This window comes from Sphaerodactylus townsendi, linkage group LG09 (assembly GCF_021028975.2).
Source record: "Sphaerodactylus townsendi isolate TG3544 linkage group LG09, MPM_Stown_v2.3, whole genome shotgun sequence".
Taxonomy (NCBI): Eukaryota; Metazoa; Chordata; class Lepidosauria; order Squamata; family Sphaerodactylidae; genus Sphaerodactylus; species Sphaerodactylus townsendi.
This window is the reverse complement of record NC_059433.1, coordinates 84,461,894-84,479,758: the sequence shown is the minus strand read 5'-3', so window position 1 is coordinate 84,479,758 and position 17,865 is coordinate 84,461,894. Positions and strand designations below refer to the sequence as shown.

General features: G+C 41.1%; 1 long non-coding RNA gene across 1 annotated transcript; it reads right to left on the bottom strand.

The window, feature by feature from the left end:
- Window positions 1–1,747: 1,747 nt before the first annotated feature.
- LOC125438686 lies at window positions 1,748–8,319 on the bottom strand. Its single transcript, XR_007245382.1, has 3 exons — window positions 8,192–8,319; window positions 2,924–3,113; window positions 1,748–1,887 (listed from the first exon to the last, which is right to left on the bottom strand). It is a non-coding gene; the product is annotated as an uncharacterized LOC125438686 (long non-coding RNA).
- Window positions 8,320–17,865: the final 9,546 nt, after the last annotated feature.

The window sequence follows — 17,865 nt, the reverse complement described above, 5'->3', positions numbered from 1 at the left end:
CTTTGTATCACATGTGAAATATAGGCATCAAACATTTACAAACATCATTATTTTAACTAGTTACTTTTGTTAACAGTCTTTTTTTTTTTACAGTGAAATAGGTTTTGTTTTCTTATGAACTTTTTATTCTTACATGTATCACAGTGAGCCTGAATCTTCATAAAGCACACAATATCCCAAAGATGAAAATTTCTTGTTTGGAGTTGTACCCAGAATATTTCCATAAATGAAGCTCAAAAGGACTTAGTGACCTCTCTTTCGGCATACAAACCCTGATAGTTCCTAGCTGAGCCAAGATTTTTCTGTAATAGAAAAGGGAGGAGGGGTGGGGAAGAGAGGAAAATGAAACCAGTACATTAAGAGAGCAATCCCAAGCAGGGCTATTCAGTGGGTCTTACTCGCAAGAAACTGTTATTTAGGATTGCAGTATAAACTTATTAGTTAACTCCAGTAGCGCTTTAGAGACTAAGGCCCCTTCCGCACACGCGAAATAATGCATTTTCAAACCACTTTCACAACTGTTTGCAAGTGGATTTTGCCATTCCGCACAGCTTCAAAGAGCACTGAAAGCAGTTTGAAAGTGCATTATTCTGCATGTGCGGAATGAGCCTAAGAATTTTTTTGGAGCATAAGCTTTTGAGCGGCAAATATCCCTCCATCAGATACAAGTAGGGGTGGAGATTCCATTCCTGCTTGTATGTGATGAAGGAAGCTTTTACTGCCTTACAGCCCAAAATTCCTGTTTGTCTCTAACATGCTACTGGATTTGAATCTAGCTCTTCTACTACAGATCAGCATGGCTACCTTCTGAAACGATAAGCTATGAAGCTTTCAATACCGTAGTCTCCTTACTTTAAGCATTTCTCTGGAATATTACTGCACACCACAGGGGAAATAAGCCAGCAACAGGTTACCTGTCTTTCTAACGAAATCAATTTTGAATAATCTATTCTAAATAAACAATTGTTTCCCAATCAAGGAATGGTTCCAGTGACTGAAAAAAAAATGGTGCAGATGCTTCACAGTGAATGGCCCTGTCAGGATAAAGGGATAATAATATATTAAAAACATGAGATGCATGAAAAATGTCATTAAATAAGTCTTTATTAGCTTTGAAATGGTGATGGTTTGCATAATTGATTAATCATAAGGGGGCGCTTTTGGTCATAGAAATTATCATTATTACAGTTCTAAAGTCAAATAATCTTTCTACTAATAAAAGTGTGCTATTTTACACTCAGATCTCCCCAAGATTTCTTCTTTGTTTTAGCCTCTCTGACTACAGTGGGGAATAGATGAACAATATGCAATGTGAAGTGAAGGCAAAATAACAGTGTAGGCCGCGGAGGTTTTGCGTTACAAGTCTCACATCAATGCTTAGACTCACAGATTTTAATTTTTTTTTAACTTAGGAAAGGGCATCAATAGGATTTCAAATTTGCTTGGAGCTATCCTTGAAGCATTATGTATCTACTGTACTATATCCTTGAAGCATTATGTATCTACTGTACTATAAGCCATTCAGTCCCATGGCAAACGCTCAGGATGGTTTAAAAATTCCTCCTATATATCAGCCTACCACAACCAGCTATCCAAAGCCAGTGCAAATATAAACATGTCTTCATCACTTCTAGGGTTCAGATTTCAGATTTGCTGCATTCTCCTGAGTGAGGAAATTCATTCTTTCAGGAACAGCTATGGAAAATCTCTACATGTCCCTGCCATTTTACCTTGTCGTATAGATGAATTCAAAAGAATAACAATCAAACAGAGATCTCACTTGGACAGGTGGGCAGAAGTTCAAGTCTTGTGTTGAATTTTTCTTAGCATCAGCTTTTAACACCCATTTCTGGTCACTGAAGAGTTTCTTAAGCTGAAGAAAGTCTTCTGAGGAGACGGATAGGATACAGAATAGTTATTTCATACCAGTAACGTCTATCATGTCCTGTCATGAGTCCCATCCTGGTCTCTATAATTCCCAGTTTTAATTCAGCTCCAGAATCAGGCAATCCCTTTCGTACAGCCTCTTTAGCAAGAGCTAGAACAAAACAGAAAATTACAAGACCCAGAAAACGGGACAGGATTTCTTCTCCAAAAGAAATCACTTGACTGATTAGCAGCTGCAAGTTGGAAAAGAACACCTATCCAGGTGACAGGGCATGATTATAGCAAAACATGATAAAACCCTAAAGGAGTGACTTGTCTTTTCCAGGAGTAAGAAAGGAAAGAGGAGACCCTTGCCGGATAAGCCATGTCAGGCTGACATGGCTCAAGACTTTGAAGAATGGCAAGCTCTTAAGAATCATTTACTCAAGTTGCATTACTTTTTGCATAATTCTAACTCTGTTTTGCATTCTCCCATGTGTATATGTTATCTTGTTTTCTTTACTTCTCCCTTGCAAGTAATTGAATACAACTTCCCTTCTTACTCTATTTTTTCCACATAAATTTCAAACCTGTTAAGAGAGCCTGTGTCATACCCCAGATCATTCAGGTGTGAAAATGGAGTTGGGGGTATGCAAGCTGTTAAATGACCCTGTCCGCACATTTAGCTGAATGAGGGGTGTGTGTGTGTGTGTGTGTGTGTGTGTGTGTGTGTGTGTGTGTGTGTGAGAGAGAGAGAGAGAGAGAGAGAGAGAGAGAGAGAGAGAGAGAGGCAGATGTTGGTCTGTCAGTTTCTGCCTCAGATCTTAAAGTAACAATTGGTGGCAACTTCCGAATGTGTGTGGGCTACTGTTCTGGGGCCAATGATAGCCAAATGGAGCTTAAGGAGGCTGTGTAGTCAGGGTGCTCCATCTGTGTAAATGGAATATGACGTTCCTTATTAAAAGAACTGGACTATAATGGTCCTTATCTAACAAGAGAGGCTGACAACAGTTGAGCTGTATGCACGGAACCACATCAGGAAAGCTTGTAATCTTACCATTCAGCTGCTCAGCAGAGATTGGAAAAGACTCAGTTCAGCTCCCTTTGTTTACCTCTTGCATCTGAATGATGTTGTTGCTGCATTCTTACTGGTAGTGTATTGCATGAATATCCCACAGAGGGTTCCTCACCCAACTGGGATAGTTGCTTCCACACTCTGATGGTTCCTAGTTGGACTGGGGCTACAGCTGAGTGATAGAATATAAACAGAAGGTCATTAGTTCTACCTATGGTATCTCCTGTTTGTGTGGCTCAAGTAGGCATGGTGGTGGAATGTGCTATCAAGTCGCTCAACATGGCAAACCAGAAGGATGTGGCAAGAGACATTCAGTGATGGTTTACCATTGCCTGCCTCTGCATAACGGCCCAGGGTCATTTCCCATCCATGTAGTAACCTGGGTTGTCCCTGCTTAGCTGCCAAGATCTAAGGAGATTAGGCTAGCCTGGTCAGAGCATCCAACTCAGAGCATCAATTAGTAAGTGATATAAAAGTCCTCTACCTGGGACCCTGAAGAGCTGCAGTCAGTAAATGTGGACAGTACGGACTCTGATACACCAGTGGTCTGACTCAATATAATTCAGTGTTTATGTACTTCATAGTAGTGAAATGTGGCAGATTCCAAGCGGGTAGGCAGTACCTAACAATTACATTAAAACTGTGTGTGTTGAATATTCTATATCTGTAATTGTTCCATACACATATAGAAACACATTGTTTTGCCTTTCTGACAACAGAAAACAACTGTTGATAAAGACGCCTTTAAGCCTGCTATCTGTTTTAAACGATTTTTGATATCCTATTCTAGGCACAGGAACTTTGCTCCTACATTGGATTTTCTACGTCCTGAACAGATGAAAAATGTATATTTGGAATGGAATAATAATTTCCTACCCTAGATAGATATTGTATTTACCACAATTCAAGTAAATTGTCCTTTCTACATACACCTATTGCAATTGATATACTGATACAGAGAATTATGAAATCCTGAGTGAATCAACCTGGTCAGGTATAGATTGTCTGAGAGCGAAAATTCTGGTGTTGTCCACAACATAAGTAGTTAACCTGCTCATTGACAAACCCACATTATTTCAGACACAATTTTGTTCAGTGCCGATTCTCTCCATGGAAAATCTGTTTTCAGCATTGTACACGTGCCCTAGTCTTTCTCTTGTCATAGTCAAATGCTGACATAAATCTTTTTCTAATAAAATGAACTATTCAAATTATTTCTTTGCTGAATGATGTCTGAAGCTGATGTATTTTAATCTGTCGGGCATAGAAAATGAAATTTACATGTCACTGAGGTCTTTCTGCTTAATAAATGTTTTAAAAGGGAGAAAGCAGAATGCCACATAAAATGTAAGACTATACTATTTTGCATAGTGTTTCTTTTAAAAAGAGTATTGTATCTTCTTCTGTCAATGCTAAAGCCTTTTTATTTGTGAAACAGCCCTATTTTTGAGCAGTTCATAGCAGCTCTGTAAGAATGTAGTGATTAATAATGATTTAGCCTTATTTCCTTAAAAGGCTTTACCTGGAGATTTTTTTCCTCAAAAGGGAGAATCACTGTTGATTACATTTATGCATGTGTATGTCCCAGCATTGCCACATTATTCATGCATTTTATATATTCTTAGCACAGATTTTTTTTCCCTTACGGAGGTCTTGTATTTATTGTCCCAACATTTATATATATATATATATATATTTGCATTAAATAAGAGTACATTTAAAAGCTTTTAAAATAAGGTTCATTTTACATCTCAGAGCAGTTGGGCACACATGCTAAATTAGATAAAGATACAAATGATGTTTGCTTAATTATTCATAAGGCGAACCTTAAATGATTGTAAAACGAAGGCAATTGAAACCATACAGAAGCATCTTTCTATGCCTCCCTGAAAATTTTGTCCTCCTGTTGTGAGAACCAAGTTCTGATTGAATCAGTGGTAGAAAATAAAATGGTGGAAAAACAGAGCACAGGTTACCCTTGAATCATTAAAATGCTATGTGTGTTCACTCTTCTGTATCCCAGCCCAAGGATTAAAATACTAAGATTCTGCTCTGAACGTATTTCTGAACACTTTCAAAACTGAAGCAGAACAGAAAAGTAGTTTTAGAAGTGCTTCAAAGAGCTGCTTAAAAAAAAATCTTATCCTGATGTAAAAGTGTATGAATCTGTGTATGCTTTCAGCCAGACAACTCAGGAGGGCTGTTACAGATCCTCGTTTCTAACAATTAGCAACAATGAGTTTTGGAATGACAGATTACAGTGTGTTTGGCTATATCACCACAAGCCAGAATGGTTGTGTGACTGTAAGACATTATTGTGTTGTTGATAGGCTGGGCAAATCTAAATCTTTTTGAGCTTTGGTTGAGTGGGTTAATTCCAAAACCTGAATTACATGTCCAATTTGAATTATGCTGCGAAGACTAGACTCACTTCACTTTAGAAAATTGCCCCCCTCCCAGCCTCTCTACCCGAAGAACGAAGATTCAGTGTTAAAGTAATCCGAAAAGAGATTTCTGGAAAACATTTTTCAAATAGAGGTGGCTGATGCAAAGATGTTTCAGAATGACTACCTTCTCTGTGAGTATTTTCAGAAGCGACTTTAAAAAATGTCTTTTTGTTGGACAGCGTCACATATGAATACTCAGAGGAGACAAAATGTGGGGGGTGGAACATTTTTTAAAACTGAATGTGCCTTCTAGACATCATAGCTGTTTATCTTGTTCGACGGTAGTGGTTGATGGAAGAACTTGATGTAAATATTTATGACAATGAGTATGACAATACTTTATTGGTATAGTGGTTAAAGTGTCAACTAGGACCTGGGGAACCCAGGTACAAGTCGCCACTCTGCTATGGAAGCTTGGGCAGTTGCCCCCTCACAGGATTCTTGTGAGAATAAAATAGGGTGAGAAGAATAAAGTAAGCACTGTGGGTTCCTACTGGGGAGGAAGGTGGCATATAAGTTAATTAAAGAAATAAAATATTTGGATTTTCTATCAAGAGAAAAGATCGAATGTCCTAATATTCCCGATTGAATACTAAGACATATTAAGTTACATCAGACTAAACCTTTTTGTTCTTCATATTAGGTGTAAGGGTTATATAGAATAGAAAATGATTAAGAAACAATATTTATAGAGTAATAGGGAGAATAGTATGTATAGAGGAATAGTATGTATAGAGTAATAGTATGTATAGAGTACATAGTATAGAGTAATGAGTATGTATTAATATAAAATACTTTATTATAGACAACTCTCTTTCTTTTTTTCCCTTTCCCTTTTCTTTAATTGTTAAATGAATCAAGAACAGTCAAGGTGTAATAGTGAGATTATAGAACAAAGTACATGAAGTAGGCTGAAGGGGAAGTCTCAATTATCTTCTTTCTTTATAACAGCTTCTGAGATTTAGCGGTTTAGATTATGTAGAACTTGTTATACAGATATAGCCGTGGAAGCATGATATGAAAAATTTATGTTTGTCATTGTTTGTCTGTTTGTTATTTGTTGTTTTTTGTGGGTGTGCTTGTCGCATGCCCTTCTCTCTCTTTTTTTTAAAACAATAAAGTATATTCAAAAAAAAAAAGAAATAAAATATTGCTAATGAGGCAGCAATCCTCGCTATATTTAGTTGGTAAATGATATCATATAACATCACCAGGATCTTCTTTTTTTAAAGTGTTTAGGAACAAAGGCTCATTCCGCACATGCAGAATAATGCACTTTCAGACTGCTTTTAGTGCTCTATGAAGCTGTGCGGAATAGCAAAATCCACTTGCAAACAGTTGTGAAAGTGGTTTGAAAACGCATTATTTTTTGTGTGCGGAAGGGGCCAAAGTGTCCAAAACTCTCAATGTCTGAAGGCAAATCTATTCTCAATGTGACATTATTGCTTTTATTATGTAGATCTTTTTTAGGATGGTACTCACTTGTGCTGAATGCTGGCAGCTCCCCCCCCCCCCGGCTCCCCCAAATACTGAGGGGAAAATCAGTAGAAAGTGGCACAACCTTACATATAAATACTGGCATCAAAACAAAACAAAACACTGCTATTATGCAAGAGGCATTCCAAACAAGTTCCCTATTCCCAGTGTGGAGACATTTGGGTTCTTTCTTGTCTTCTTTAAAAGTTACTTCTGTTTAGAGAACTTTGATAACATGCAAAGAAAACTTGGAAGGAAAAACATGAATAACTGTAAAACAGGCAGCTAAATATTATTTCACAATTACCAAAACAGAACATATAATATTTGGCTAGCAGTGATACTATGGAAGTCTCTGCACAATAAATGAAAGGTTGCCAATTAGCATTAAAGGCATCCATTTTAACTGAGCCTTTAACAAGCCCGTATGTGTATGAGGAGTTTTCCCATTATAACTCAAGCCCAGATTCTTACCAAGATACCAATGTTGGTGGCTTAGGAACTTTTCAAGGATTTGCTAGCTCCATTCAAAATGTACTCAGGGTGAAATATTTTGTAGCATTATAGTGCCATTCTGAGCAGAATTACAAGCTTCTAAGTTCCCTGCAAACCCACTTGCGCAACTATCACACAGTGTGCTAGCCCATTACATTCCCTCACCCAGACATATCATCTTCTGGCTAGAATAAGGATCATACTAAAAAATCACCGCAGAGGACTCCATTCAAGTTCTGCTGAATCAATATAATACAATGGTGGCTACAATTAAAAGTGTAGCATGGGCTCTCTTCCTCCCTGCCCATTTGGGACCCAACCCACAGTGTCCAAGCTGTTCTTATCAGGAGATTTGGGGGACACAAACCTGATTTACTTCATACAATGCATATAGAAATGAAAACGTATTCAGTGTTTAGCTGTTGCATAACAACCATTGTAACATTATGTCACAGTCACATAAATCCTAGCTTTTGATTTATTGGTTTCAGCCGTTTTAAAAACTGGGTGTTTTTAACACTGATTTTGTGAATCTCCTTGAGTCATATTTTTGGAGAAAGGTAGTCCATTAACAAGGGGAGGAGCAGCAAAGAAATATTAATAAATAATAATAGAAAATTAATAAATAATAATAGAAATTTAACAAATAATAACAATGACAATAATGGATGTAAATGAAGAAAAAACACAATCTCAAATGGAAGACTTAATTTTTCATAGTGTTACGGAACACCCTATTATTTACTCAAGCCAAACACAGATTGCCTGATTCTCCATCCATGAGCTTAACGAATAAATTGTAAAGAGCAAATTGTAAATTACACCTGATTACCTGGCTGCTGTTGATTCCAATAAAGAGAAAGCATTGCATGAAAAGGAATTCCAGTACAGATTATTATTCTCCATCCTGAAATGAGCAGAAACCTGCTTTGGGCTAAAGCAGCTCCAAGTGAAATTGGATCTCCTCCATCTGGGTCAGAACATTTGGACTGGGTGAAGGTCATTCTCAATCTGCCTTTGTTTTGTGATGTATCAGAGGTCACCGCTTCTTCTTTTACACATTACCGGCTGTACCAAAGCACCGAGAACAACTTTTCAGACAAAGTGAACTGAGCACACACACCATGAAAAATGTACCTGTTCCTGGGACATGCCATTTCACACAGCAGACAGACAATCAAAAGCCTATGTAGAATGTGCCTTTTATAAGCAAAAGGAGCATGGTGCCTAAAAGGCTTTCAGAAATGTTCCCTTCAGATGCTAGCTCGGGTTGCGCAGAGAACATTTTATGTAGAAAGACATTCCAACACTCCATGTTCCCTCTGCAGTAGGAAATGGTATCGACTTGGAACAGACATACCAAGCACGGCATCTGCTTTGCTAATTTGTTCACAAACCTGTCATTTCTAATGCCATCCAAACTGGCCAGCTTTGCATTATAAAGGCATCATGTATGGTCAGAATCCTGTGCATTTGGAATGTTTTAAATCTGAAATTCTTCAACGAGGAAACTATATAATCTGTTCTGAATTAATTATCTAATTTTAGCAAGTTTGAATAATTCATGTTCTTCGGGTTAGCAAAGCATTCAGACTTTCCACACCCCCAAAATCTGATCTCTCAGTTACGATGGCTGTAAATTTGCCTTTTTAAAATGGGAGCTGACATTTTTCTGGATGCCAGGTTTGGTCCTGGATACCAGATTCTGTGTTTGTGCAACTCTGCTCCAGGGAAAGGGTGTGGATTCTGCACTGCCATTTGCTATTTTTACTGACAGGAACCTCCTTTTCGCTAATATCCCCAAGCTTATTTTGCTATTTCTCCCTTTGATGGCTTTGCTTTTTTGCGGAGGGGGGGGAGGGGGAACAGGAGTTAGGAATGGCTAACAGCAATTTGTGGGCTTGGTGTCTGGTTCTGCCTCATATCAAGACAAAATACCTCTCCCCTTTATTATGGCAGAACACTCCACCTCTAGGTTCCATCTCCAGGTTCTACCCAGGCTCACCTCATCCACCTCACCTCAGTATTTGAAAATAGCTGGGGATGTGAAAGTAGCTGTGATATTAAGGTACACACGTAAACAGATGTTAAATAGCAGCATTCTCTCCTGACGTTTTGCCTGCAGAATCCACACCACTTGCTTTCCATTCCTGCCATCAGATCCTCTGAAGATGCCAGCCACAGATGCAGGCGAAACGTCAGGAGAGAATGCTGCTAGAACACGGCCATACAGCCCGGAAACCACACAGCACCCCAGTGATTCCGGCCGTGAAAGCCTTCGACAATAAGATGTTAAATAATACACATGGTAATATATTTGTGAAATATGTTTGTGCAGACATATGTAACAGACACATTATGTCAATCAGACCCTTATTTTGATATGTAATGCGTACTCTGAACATCTACAGTTGTGTCCAGTGCTGTGCTTTTTAGCATTTCAAAACTTCAGTCAGAGTGGACAATAGTGCAGTTGATAGCCAATTCAGTGGTCTGACTAGTGATAAGGAAAGTTCATGTTGTCACAGATTTTGTTAAAGTACGATGCATATGATCCAGAGGAGAACATATAATAGGACTCTTAAGTTGCAGCCCTTTGCTTTAACCACTAAGTGCATTGTTATATATAAAAACTATGATGTAAAATAAAGGGGAGGGGTGGGAGAGGGAGAGAGAGAGTCAGGAGACCAGTTCACACTATTAATTTTACCATAAAGCCATTTATTTCATCATCAGGAAACATTGCTAAAAGAAACCTTTATCTGGTGATTATTTAAGAACACACAATTTTATTTGTGGTGTGTGTTTTTTTTTTAAAAAGAGTAAGATTGAGCTGTTCATGCATGACACTATAGTTGTTCAGACTAGGGAGGAATTTATCTTCCATCCTTCACAATAGAAAACCTGATTGAATAATTGTTGCAAGGAGACAAGAAAATATGAGTTAATATTAGTAGTTCAAAAGCTCAACAATTTTTTAAAAAAGAGAAGCAACCAAATGAGGCTGTGATTGTGACATGGCAGCAATTTGCAATAATCAAGGGCTTTCAGGAAGCAGGTCTTGCATCTAAGTGGAAATGAGCAATCAAGCTGGGGGAAAATGTGTGCCGACAATTTATGTTTTCAGTTTGCTATCTCAGTATATCCATCCCGTGCAATAAAGCAAGCAGTATTTTGAAGCTGATCAGATTTGATTATATCACTGGAAGAGAAGACTGCATTTTGTGCTGAACGCCTGACTGTTTTTGTACTTCAGGGTGGTTTTTTTAACGACAGATAACAGAAAACTTTTCTTAATGAAAAAATAAAAATTTCTAAATTGTTTGACCTCATTGTTAAGAGGAGGATGGAAAACCTCCATAAATTGACTGCGACTTGCTTGTGCACTCAGGTGCAGTACCTCCAGCACAAAAAAGGCATGCCACCCCAGTTGTAAAGAACACACTATTCACTGGTTGTGGTGGGTTTTCCGGGCTGTGTGGCTGTGGTCTGGTGGATCTTGTTCCTAACGTTTCGCCTGCATCTGTGGCTGGCATCTTCAGAGGTGTATCACAGAGGGAAGTCTGTTACACACTGTTATTGACTTCCCTCTGTGATACACCTCTGAAGATGCCAGCCACAGATGCAGGTGAAATGTTAGGAACAAGATCCACCAGACCACGGCCACATGGCCTGGAAAACCCACCAAAACCAGTTGAATCCGGCTGTGAAGGCCTTCAACAATACACTATTCACTGTTTGTCTCTTTAACAATATGGAAGTAATAACAGGGAAGGCTTCAAGGTGAAGTTGTATTATGAGCCTATACCCTTCACAATTGACACAGTATGAGTCTCAAGGTAGGTAAGGGGGGGTTCCCGGGTTCAACCCCCCCATTGCATGTCCGAAGCTCCGCCCCCATTTGTGGGGTTTTTGTATTTTAAAGGTTTTTTGGTTTTTGGCCTGCAGGGGGCGCATTTTTAGGCTAGAGGCACCAAAATTTTAGGCTATCGTCAGGTGTCACTCCTGATGATACCAGCCAAGTTTGGTGAAGTTTGGTTCAGGGGGTCCAAAGTTATGGACCTCCAAAGGGGGTGCCCCATCCCCCATTGTTTCCAATAGGAGCTAATAGAAGATGGGGGCTATATTTTTGAAGGTCCATAACTTTGGACCCCCTGAACCAAACTTCACCAAACCTGGGTGATATCATCAGGAGAGTCTCCTAAAGATACCCTGAAAGTTTGGTGCTGCTAGCTTAACAATTGCACCCCTGACAGCAGGACAATTGACCCCCCAGATTTCCCCAGATTCTCCTTTTGAATCCAACCCCTTCAGCATGGATTTAAAGGGAGAATCTGAGGTCCTCAGATTAAACCTTGAAAGTGATGCTGTTTGAGGGTGGGGGATAATCCACCGCAAAACAGCATCACTTTCAATGTTGTTTTAACTGGGGACCCCAGATTATCCCTTTAAGATGGATTTAAAAGGAGAATCTGGGCTCCCTAATTTAAACACCGGGGCTTTCCGCACTACAGAAGGGAGCTAAGGTCGACTCGGTTCCCTTCAGTGGGGGGCGATTCCAGGCTGTCGTCCCCGCAGACAAAGCAACCTTCTATCACTCTGGCCCCTGGAACCGAGCTAAGTGGGCGGGATCATCTTGGTGCCTGTTTCGCTTCTCGATCGTGATTGGAGCTTGTGTTACTACGGGAAACGGGAGCATTCTTTTTACAGTTTTACAGTTTCACAGCTTACATGCTCGCTAATGGCTCTCCGTTTCATGGCGCATGCCACAAAAGTGGCTCCTGATTGGTTGAACGGATGAGGTGTCGTTTCGATGCGTCCACACTTCAAAGCTTCGAAGCGGTATCGACCTTGTTCCAGCAGAAAGGTGCAGTTCATAACTGCGACAGGGATGTCGCAGTTCTGAGGGGGGGGAACTGAGACAAAACAACGTTGAGCTCAGTTGCAGTGTGGATACACTGAGGTGAACCTAGATAGAAACCAATACAACTCAGTGCGGAAAGCCCCATCATTGAAAGTGATGCTGTTTGGGGGTGGATTTCAGCATCACAGCAGCCACCCATGGGGGCCCCCCCACAAACCTCAGGTTTTCCACCAGGCTCCATTTTCCCTAGCTACTCCTCTGCCTGGAGGGGAGGGAGAAGGGACTGCCGGCTACCAGCTGGAAGCCCAGCCGGTGGGGGGGCCGGGGGGGCAGGCAGGGCAGGGGAGCCTGCCATCTCTGGCCTCGGAGAGCTGCTTTTATAAGCACTGAGGCCAGGGGCAGGGTTTGGGGAGGTGTGGCCAGGCCCCCATGGGCGGGTGGGGACGTGGCCTTGTCCTCGAACCGCCCATAAAAATCTATACCTACGTCACTGAGTCTATTGTATCTACGGATATGTATACTTGGTTGGGTGTAATACAGTCTAGGACTGCACTGCTGGAGAGAAGTTGTGAAATTTCCACAGAAGGTCATTCCATCAATGAAAGATTTCTTGTGGAAGGATTCATTTTGTGAACAGACAACACCTTTTATGGGTGGAAAGAAACCTTATGATTTGGATATAGTCTAATATTAGTTGAATCTATATTCATAATCAGGGCTGGAAAAATTCCTGGTTGCCTAGGCACCTAAAAGCTTGCTTCCGACAATCAGGCATTTAACCGCCCCCCCCCCCCCCTACTTCTGCAGTATGTTGATGCCTACATATGCCATAAGCAAGCTGGATCACAGTTCAAAATGTTTTGATCAAAATTCTCTGAGAAGTATACGTAACTTGTTTTGATGTGCAGTTTTCATTGAGACAGCTCAAAGTTTCACAGAGAAACATGATTATTTAGAAATGTTTCAGGTTTATGTTGACTTCATTTGTGAATTGTTTGCGACCTCTTGAAACAAGTCTGGTTGGTTTGTATCACGAATGCTCAGAAATTCACAAGTCAGCTCCACCCTGTCATGACAGGTATCTTACACTTGGTAGAAGAGATTTTTATCTCCCAGTATAAACCTATGTGGCAACCAGTCTTTTGAATCTTTTAATATTTAGGAATTACATAAAACAGAATTAATGAAGTCTATTCTTAATATTTTTATATGATTATTGAGAAATTTATATGTTTCATATGGATAAAGGTGATTTATTTTCAGTTTTTCTTTTGAAAAGACCATTGTTATCTTTTTTTGGAACCTTGATTGGAGAAGGTGGGCTAAACTGTATGAATAATTAAAATTCCCTGCAAAAAAAGATCAAGGGTTTTTTGAGGGGGTAGATTCTAACTGGAATTCAAAGCAGGGAGTAACACATTTCCCCATTCCTATGGCTTCAATCCAGGTCAGGCACCAAAATGACTTCTATTAGCATTTTTAGCCAGTGTAGTATAGTGGTTAAGAGCAGTAGACTCTAATCTGGAGAATCAGGTTTGATTCTCCATCCCTCTACATGAAGTCTACTGGGTGACTTTGGGCTAGTAATAGTTCACTTAAAACTCTCCCAGCCCCTCCTACCTCACAAGTTGCTTGTTGTGGGAATGGAATGGGAGAGAAGGCAATTGTAAGCTGCTTTGAGAGAAAAACAAGGTATAAAAACAAATTCTTCTTCTTAGACACTGGGGCTCATTCCGCACATGCAGAATAATGCACTTTAAAACTGCTTTCAGTGCTCTTTGAAGCTGTGTGGAATGGCAAAATCCACTTGCAAACAGTTGTGAAAGTAGTTTGAAAAAGCATTATTTTGCGTGTGCGGAAGGGGCCTGGGAGGCTATGACCATTGATTTTACAGCTTCCTATCTGTTCGGACATAGAATGTGGGAACTGGATCCTTTTCAAAAAATTGGCTTGCATCCAGTGATACTCAAGTGGAAACACAAACAGTTCTACTTGTGCAAGATCTTGTGCAATACCTAGCTCTTTCCTCCACATATATTTTGCTGCCCATAAATTGGTCAGCTAATATCTGGTGCAAGTAGAAATGCAAGTGAGAACACAATAAGTCTGACTTAGGGCAAACAGTTACCACAGCCTTTTTCTTGACTACTTACTGCTTGTGCTAGAACTGTAGTGCCACTGAAGGTTTGTGCTGGATTCGGCTTAGATAATATGAACTTTTTAGCTGTGGCATTCTGTCTCTGCTAGCCCATTCAGCTGTGGAAGCAGAGATATGTGTGTGTGAACCAGTTCTAAGACAGTGCACCTTTTGGTCTTTATTCATTGAGTGGTGGAATCTATGGCCGTTTCCGCACGAGCGGAAAATGATGGCCTGGAGATGGTAAAAACGCCGTCTCCAGGCTGCCATTCGGCATCGGCAGAACTGGCTGCAGCAGCAGCCTTCAAGCGCCGCCCAGCACCACTCGGTTACAGCCCAAGCAGCGGGCGAGTATTTCCTCCCGGTGAACGCTTAAGAAAGCCGTTCTTTTCGGAATACGCCGCCGTGAAGCCGCTGCCGAGCGAACGGCAGCGGCTTCACGGCGCCTCCCCGACCCGGCACTCACCGTGTCCCTGGGCCTCCGGTGCGTCGCTGAGGCCTGGGGACACGCCCCCTGCCCTGCGCCGCTCGAGCAGGCACGCAGGGCCAGGGGGGCATGTCCCCAGGCCTCGGCAACACGCCGGAGGCCCAGGGACAAGCCGGGTCGTGTGGGCGCCGGCGCTCTGTGGCGCCGGCTGCCCGCCTCTTCCCGGGACCGTCCGTGTGGACGGTCCCAGCGTCTTTGGGTCGGCGCGAGAAGCGCCGACCCAGCCGTTTCCGCTGCCATGCGGAAACGGCCTAAGATACTAAAATAGGTTACTATGGGCTAGGCTAACCTGATCTCATGAGATCTTGGCTGCTAAGCAGGGTTTGGCCTTATGGACCTTTCACACTTGGATATGGGAGACTACCAAGGAATACCAGACTCACAATGCAGAGAAAGGCAACGGCAACCATTTCTGCTGCCTTGAAAACCTTCTGAGGTTGCTATAAGTAGACTGTGACTTGATGGCACTTTCCACCAACAAGGGGATTCACAATATCCTTGGATATTATGTTCCTATACTATTAGATACTTCATTTTGGCTTTGCTCAAGGGATTCATCACATGTTTACACATTTTAAAACAAGTGTATTCAACAGGGAGGAAACTGTATACTATCTTCTGAATGTATTACATGAAGAGGAACAAAATACGTAAGGCATATATACTGTTAGATGCATCTAGAATAGTGCCAGCCTTCACTTGCCAAATTATGCCAAGTGCATTAAACCAGGAATAGCTTTGTGAAAAAGAAGACAGCAGATATCTCAGGCAAGCAGTACTTTTTTGAGCATGAACTATATTTAAATTGTTTTATTTAACATTCTTGGTCCACAGGTAAGTGAAATAAAATATAGAACAGATTAAATACAAGCTAGATCTTAACAGTCATTCATGAAAGAAAAGCAGAGTTGAATTTTCACTCATAAATGAATTGATGATGATGTGTTTTCTATGTACACCAAAACAAACAAAAAATTACAATCACACAACCAGGGCAGTAGTCATAGTCTAAAATGCTTTTAGAATGCAACATTATGGATTTATTTAAATACTTACCTCTGCACATTCAAGGAGGATAACCAACCAGCAAAAGCTACATGATACAGAACTCACAAGTGTATAACAAGTTAAAACAATACAGAATTCCTGTCTGAGTTTAGGTCTGGTTATGGGACTGAAATAGCCTTGGTTGCCCTGGTGGGTGACTTGATCTGGGAAACGGACAAGGGGAGTATTACTGTTGGTTCTCTTGGACCTTCCAGCAGCTTTAGATATCATCAGTCATCATATCTTTCTGGATATCTGTGGTGGGATAGGGAGGCACCATTCTCAGGAGGTTCTGGTGCTAACTGAAGGTTTCAGAAGGTGGTGCTGGGCCACTGCTTCTCCCTCAAGGTTCCATATTGTCCCCTATGCTCTGTAATATTTATGTGAGCCCGCTGGGTGAGGTGATCAGGAGAGCTGGACAGGATCCAATACATAGATGACACTCTGCTCCAGCTGATACATTGAACGTGTGCCTGAAGGCAGTGAATAAACTGAATTAAGCTGAAGTTTAATCAAAACAAGATGGAAGTGCAATTGATGGGCAGAGGTCTCAAGAGGTCTGGGATTTAAGGTTTTACCTGCTCTGGATGGTTTTACCTGCTCTGCTTTAATGATGTAATGGGAGGGGGTCGATTTTAATGATTTTTGTTTTCTGCTGTTACTAAAGACTAGGACAAAGAGTAAAGATTCAAAGTACAGGAAAAGAGATTCCATCTAAACATTGGGCTTTTCCCCACTTCAAAAGTGAAAGTGGAGGGGACCCCTGCTCCGTGTTCGGTGCGCAGTTTCAAAAAGGTGTACTTCCGACCAGGATCCGAAATGACGTGCGCTGAGGGGTGGGAGGAGCAGCAGAATAGGGGTGACTGCGTTGACACTGCGTTGTCACTGCTGGTGTAGTGGGGAGTGCTGCAGGACCCAGGGGTATTTGCTGTGAGGGAATCCACCATAAAGAAGAACTTCCTGACGATGAGGGCTGTTCACTAGTGGACTACATTGTCTTGGAGTGTAGTGGGATATCCTTTGGAAGTTTTTAAACAGAGGCTAGATGGTTATCTACCAAGGGTACTTTGATTGTGTGTTCCTGTATGGTGGGGGTTGGACTTGATGGCCGCTGTGGTCTATTCCAACTCTATGATTCTCTGATTCAAATGTAATTTTATCATGTATCATGTAAAGGGGATTTGGCAGCCCTTGTAAGGACTGAAAGGGGGACCAACATTTTGTAAATAAACAAGCAAACATATAAAACAAAGCATTAAAAAGCCAGTAGGCAGAGTTAACTTAGCTAACACGGTTTACCCTACAACAAATGTCCTTTAGAACAGAACTGTCTTGCACATCTTCTGGAATGCGCCCACTCTGGAATGCATGTGACCGGACTGTTGCAAAGTGGATGATCCTAGGAGAGGATTCCATCAGGAAAAGGCTGTCTGAGGAATGCTGCTGGACAGCGGAACATATTGGGAGATGCAGACAGATAGCCATGAGACTCCCAGGTAAGGTTGTCATTTGGGGATCAGTTGTAACTCCTGCCCCCACATGAATGCTGGCAACCTAGTCCTTCCAGTGGCAACTGTTTCAAGGTGGGAACTGCCTGCCAACCACAGGCCACATTGGGCAAGAGCAACAGCTTTTTCCACCTTCCTTAAACATGGGGAAGGTGCCTTATTGAAGAACAGTGCTCAGAAGATGATAACCTGCATTTTGAATTGGAAAGCAAATAAGCACAATGGTATTTTACAAATACATGTATACAAACAAAGCAGACCCTATTAAGCAGGATTGCCATCTGCCTGACAACAAAAGGAGGGATACTGATCAAAGGAAGAATAATGAAAATGAGCAAATTCAGATACATGCATTCCAGTTGCTCTGAAGGAATAAAAGGTTAAACTAAAGGCTTCATGGTCAAGTTAGAGCTGGTGTTTTAAAGACGAGATGGTGGTGGAACCAAGTAGGTTGACAGGGACT